General features: G+C 30.4%; 1 long non-coding RNA gene across 2 annotated transcripts; it reads left to right on the plus strand.

Annotated features, from left to right (window-relative positions):
• The first annotated feature begins 388 nt into the window (after positions 1-388).
• On the plus strand, positions 389-5,342 carry LOC124372974. 2 transcript variants are annotated; one of them, XR_006923384.1, is made up of 3 exons: positions 389-720; positions 4,196-4,359; positions 5,195-5,342. It is a non-coding gene; the product is annotated as an uncharacterized LOC124372974 (long non-coding RNA). The 2 variants fall into 2 exon arrangements; XR_006923383.1 differs by having other exon boundaries at positions 4,196-5,342.
• Positions 5,343-6,324: the final 982 nt, after the last annotated feature.

Consider the following 6,324-nt stretch of genomic DNA (forward strand, 5'->3'; position numbering starts at 1 on the left):
TAAATGCTGTGAAATATGGGGCTGTGAATCTACAATTTTTGTAGTCAGATATGCGATGAATCAGATTTCATATGACAATTGTAACCACACAATACCACAGGCAATAATCATACTTAAATAAATACTTTGTAGTCATATTAAGCCAATAAAGGTATAACATGTAATATTTACAGAAGTAATACATAATACTCGTAGTTTACGAAGAATGGAGTGCTTTACTTAGAATTCTTGTCAAACATGGAATGTAGTATAGAAGGTACGCAAAATAGCCATTCTTTATAGAAGGAAAAGGTATTACAAATAATTAACAATGAGTTTCAGTTAAACCCTCAGATTGACTGGAGAGACAAGAAATTATTTTATCTCGGACACTCGGAGTTAAAGGGACTGAGAGAGAAATGGAGGATATCTTTTCAAACGCGCAGTAGGGCACGCGCAGGTTTAGTGAGGTGACAGCTGGCGTTAGCTTTGAGCAGTCACCAGTCACAGTCAGTCGTTGAGACCGAGCGCGATTGTGTTGTGATAGTTGGGTTGCAGTTATTAGCGCGGTTGCACAACACGGTTGGGTGAGGCTTGTTTTGGTTAATCGCTGTTGACTTCAACCTGCCTGTGGTCTGGCGATCTTACCCGACGACATGGAAAACGTTCAACTAAATTTCACAGTGGGGTCATGAGATTCAAGGCTTCTTTGTACTTACAGCGTTGTCCGATCATCTCAAGGTAAGTAAATTAGTGATTTTTATCTTAGTGTAGTAAGATAAATGTATTTAATTAATAAATGTAAAAGTAATTTATGTCAAGCCCAATATAACTTAGTACTAGCTCAATTTATAGATACTTAACCGATTTGTAAACTAATTTCAGTACAATAACATGAAATTTTAACATGTGGTCTGACTTACTCTTTCGTTATTTAATATTTTAAAGTTAATAGGACTAGTAGTTTTAAAAATGTGTCTTAGATTGAAGACTCTTGGAGCCATTGAGGAAAGAAATTAAAAATAGTACCAAATTTTAATAAAACAATAATTTTCCAATAAGGATTATTTTTTGGACGAGGCCTTTCAACACCAAAGGTTTCATAACGAGCAGAAATAAATAATTACATTAGTTTAATTAAAATTAATATTGAAATACCGGTTGGTTTAAATATGCATATACAAGAATGTTAGAAACATTTCAGCCAGTATAAAAATTTATTTATGACCACCGTTAAATTTTTGATTAAATAATTTGTTTATAAAACCTTATTAGAAAAGTATTGCTGTATTAATGTTTAGTACTATTTTAAATGTCTAATAGATACTTTTAGGAAAATTGCATTTTATAACAGTTTCTTTTCCTTGTAACATTTAAAAATAAATACTTCACATTTTCAAAACCTTTATAAAAAGATAAGTGATAAGTCAACACAATCTACAAATTAAAATACCTGTTCTCTGTAATAATAGAAAGCAATCAAAACCAAAGAAATTAATAAATATGATTATACAGTTTTGGATTATGTTTAAATGGAATGATTGGTTATTTTTGGACATACTACAAAAATGTATTGTAATGATGTAATGTATTGTGATGTATTGTAATGATTGTATTGCAAAAATGTATTGTAGGATGTTTATAAACATCCTAGCAAATTTTCAGCATTAATAAAAAGTCATGAGTAGTACTGAAGTAATTCAAGAAGAATTTGCAGTGTATTTAAGGTTGCAATGAATTCGAAGTAAGTATTAAACTTGTTTAAATTTGGTTATTTATGATGAATGATTTGAAAGGATGATAGAATTTCAGACATTTCGCATTATAATATGTTTCAAAAAGTTTATCACCACATCTCAAGAATTTAATTCTACCATCTTCTTTCAGGTGTATAAAACTTAATTTAACAACTTAACGGCCCTGGGGCCCTGTTTATAACACCGTGTGGTCGGCCTTTTCTTGACCAATCTGATCTGCCAATATGTTGTCTTGTACATATTAAGCATATTCTGTTGCCTATTTGTAAATCAAGATTAAAAATTATGAACAGGGAATGAGGAATTTTTGATATTGGAAACATACATTGAAGTAACGATATCAAAATAATAAGAGTTTTCCTGTTAGGGTAATTGTAAAAGGTCTACCTATTTATTTCTTTACGGAGATATTAACGCAATTTTTATTAATGCAAAGGAAAAACAGTTACAACGTGAAACAAAATTTTTTTATATATAAATTGAAGAATTTGCTGCAAATAGAACAATTATGGAACACTACAGTTTAGTGTAGAACGTATTTAACATTTTCGATACTCCATATAACTTAATTAGTATTTTCAAATAACATCAAAATATTGTGTAATCTGATAAACTATTATTTAAATATACAGTTAAGTTTTTGAAAATTATCTCATGAATGATTTTTAGGATGTTATCACATAGATCATGTATGCAATTATTATTACGTAATTCATTTGTCACAAAATCTACCTACTTCAAACTATGCTGGAAGGGGAAGTTTACAATAGCTTTTTGAAACCAAATTTTATTTACTGCTTTAGCAAATGTGTGGGTACACTAATATTCAGGTTACAGACTGGCGGCCTCGAGTAACGCTTTTTAGTTATTTTGGTAGCCTATGTTTATTGGGTTTTGGTGAAATTAGTTTCAGATAAATTTTATTTATATTTCTCAACAGATATATACAACTTTATTTTTGTAAAGGACACCGTGAGAAATTTCTTTTCCAATTGCATTCCAAACACAAACCACACCACACAGCGGTTGTAAAAAGGGTCCTTGATAAGCTTGATTTAGCCCTAAGGATTACGGGTAAAACAATAAAACTTGGTGCATCATTACTGCGCCTATAAATCTACGTTTTGAAGTGACTATCATTTTTTGTCATGTTGCCCTGGAATAAAGAAATAGTTTTTAAGGTAGTCTTCACATCTAATGGAGGATGGTCTACAAGGAGTTTGGCTTTACATTTTAACATAAGCATAGACCAAGATATACATTATTTTAAACAAACCAATATTTGATGTAGAGATTCAGTAACCACCTTAAAAATTATTTCTTAGGTCCAGTATTCACTTACTAAGTTTAACTATTTACATGCACACCATCCTCAAGTGTCTTGAATTTATTATTGGAGTACACACTTATGAGAATTTGTACAATGTACACCTTGTAAACTAAAGAGTTGAAGGAATTATTTGACCGATATTGCATTTGTTAAAAATTTAATAAAATATACTAAATAAGTCCAATATTTCATAAAATATTAACCATAGTTAAATACGTAGGAGGAAAGATCGATATCATAGGCAATCTAAAAGTGCTTTCTTTTTAAATACAGCGTGCTCATGCGATCACTGCTAAAACCTCTCATGGACCGGAAATTCCATAGATAGTGAACTTCCAGCGAGTCGCGTAATTGCAGATTCTCGTGGGAACGAAACGATACAGACTCATTGTACTCATTTATAGGAAATAAATATTTAGTAATTTTTAAATATTAAATTAATAAAATTGTATTTATTTTTTGCTATACCAGTGATTATGAAGTAAAATATTATATTGGGGTGCTGTACATTCTTCACAGGACTATTATTTGTATCAAAACATAATTCCTGTTATATGTTTTTATATTTTTCTTCAATAGGAAATCTTCTAAAAAATCTGAGTGATTTGTTTGACCCATTGTGTCTCAGAATAAACTACTTTAATCATCTGTAAATAACAGTGTGTCAATTAAAACATGAAAGTACTGCTGAATTTACTGGAAAATTAACACTACGCGGGATGTCGCGTTTGAGCTAACTGTACGTACTTTTTAAGCGCATAAATAAAGAAGATTGTATAAAAAAATTAAATTAAAAGAACAATATGGAAAATGTGTGAATGTATTGTAAGTGAGTGATTGTATCTCTAATTTTAAATGTTTGCATCAGGAAATTTTGCCGAATTGGGTGCAGGGAACAATAACGTTTTAATTAGGGATCACGAAGAAATATATGAGAAGATAGAATGAGTTCCCAAGTTGCTTATCTGTTTAATCATAATAATACTTTTAGATTTCGACAAATGCGGCAATTTGTCCTTGGGTGCCACCTCTTGCATGTTGTTAACATTAATTTGATTATTTAGGTTAGAGAACAGTGTGTGAACTGGCGAGAATATTGTGGTCAAAATTATATAAATTCTTTGCCCAGGATCTTGCCGGGATGCTGCCTTCTGTTCCTTACTTACTTCCTGAAACTACTCATCTGTTGTCCCTCCATGTGAAGGACATCTTCAGAGATCTTCAATCAGTGACCTGGAAGCTAGCAGCTATTCATCTTGCTGTATCAGCTATTCTTCCTTCATTATTTCCTGAGTATTTCTTAATGTTACTCTTATTTTATGCTTACTTCGTGAAAAGATTTAATGACAAATCTATAAATAATTATAAAATTAATCGAATAAAACAGTATAATTGATACATGAAAACTTGTCAGATTGGTATTGAAATTATTCATATTTACTATTAAATAACGAAAGGAAAAAGCTATTTAAACTAAGCTTTTGTATGTACTAAAAGGTTGTCAGTTACAGCTAACAACCTCATAAGCAATACAGTGATGTTTCAAAGGGTTATTTTATATTTGTTTTCTGCATCTCCAAGGGGTTTCTGCCCAGTATGTGTATCTGGGCTTATTTTAAAACTATCTGATGACAAACTGGTTTGTATTAGGAATGTTAACCTTTTAGCTGTTTCACAAAGATTTATTGTCATTCCTGTTTTTGTGGAATACTCTTTCATGCCAACATCGTTGTGCAATAAATTTGCTGTAGTGCTTTTATTTTTATATATTACATATGTATATACCTATTTGTAGATAGTGAAATTGTCAATACAAATAAAATTTCGTGTTTTTTATTTACATTCAGTAAAAATTTATAAAATTGTGAACAGCCATAGAGTTAAAGTTTACTGCCTTTTTTCATTTAGGCTGTTAGAAAACATTTTAGAAACCTGTTAATTTAAGATGGGCCAATATCAAGAGCTGAACATATTTAAAAAAATACACAAAGGCGATTGAATAAAAATATTATGTAACAACTTTGATAGCATCAGCTAGAGTTTTAATTAATATAGAAAAAGCCACCAGTAGCTAATTTTCTGAATGAATACTGTATTACACCACCAACAGGATTAATATTTGTTGCAGGTGAACTGGGTATGGGTGGATGGGCCAGCAGGAACGCATGCTGAATAGAGCTGTGCACAATCAACATGGCAAAAAAACGGCTGTTAACAATTAAGCAAACAAACATGTTTAACTTTTTCTTTTAGGTTAAATTTGTACTGTTTTATTATTTGTTGAATTTTTCATTGTACAGTTCCTATTTAATTTTATAATACAAAAACCATCTTGCACCAATTTTTTCAGATAATCAACGCACTGCTGTAAACAGTCCTTTTACCTCTAATCATAAAGATCAATAGAATATAGATTTAAGCAGTATTACATATTAAATATTTAGTATAGAGAAGTAAGAAAAATACATTTATATCTTACACAATTAATCACAATCAATACGAAAGAGAGGGTTATAGTTTTGAAATATACTACATCTGTTAACAATGTATTATTTTATTTAGACAATAATAAGGCCAATTAAATTAATAAAACTTAAAATGTGACCAAATAACATGCCATGTTTTTGGTCTTGTCAAATGACTGACAATTCTAAAAGTCCATTTATAATATTTGTAAACACTACCTGAAACTGACCAGTGGTATCAAATGAATTTCTGAAGTGAGCAGGATCACTTCATGGCAAAACTTTGATTAATATACCTAGGTAAAAAGTCTTAACATTGTTTACCTTGTAAACGTATTTCTAATGTTGTATGTTAAGATTACTACTGTATAATTTATGTGGGAATGGCCAAAGGGAGGAATGGAATTGTAAACGTGAGCAAAATCACATATTGTACTTTAGGTCCTGACAATAAGGATAATTAAATTGTATAAGATGTCTACTTTTGAAATGCACTTAATCTTTATTTGTAAAGACTACCAGAAACTGACCAGTGGTATCAAATGAATTTCAGAAGTGAGCATTATCACTTCATGGCATAACTTTAGTTTATAAGGGTAAAAAGTCTTAACATTGTTTACCTTATAAACGTATTGCTAATGTTTTATATTCATATTTATACTGTTTAATACACATGGAAATGGCCAAAGTGAGGAATGGAATTGTAAATGTGAGCGATATCAGATATTGTACTTTAGGTCCTGACAATTAAGATAATTAAAATGGTTTAATGATTCAATGTTAGAAGTGCATA

Source organism: Homalodisca vitripennis, unplaced genomic scaffold (assembly GCF_021130785.1).
Source record: "Homalodisca vitripennis isolate AUS2020 unplaced genomic scaffold, UT_GWSS_2.1 ScUCBcl_4510;HRSCAF=10722, whole genome shotgun sequence".
Lineage (NCBI taxonomy): Eukaryota > Metazoa > Arthropoda > Insecta > Hemiptera > Cicadellidae > Homalodisca > Homalodisca vitripennis.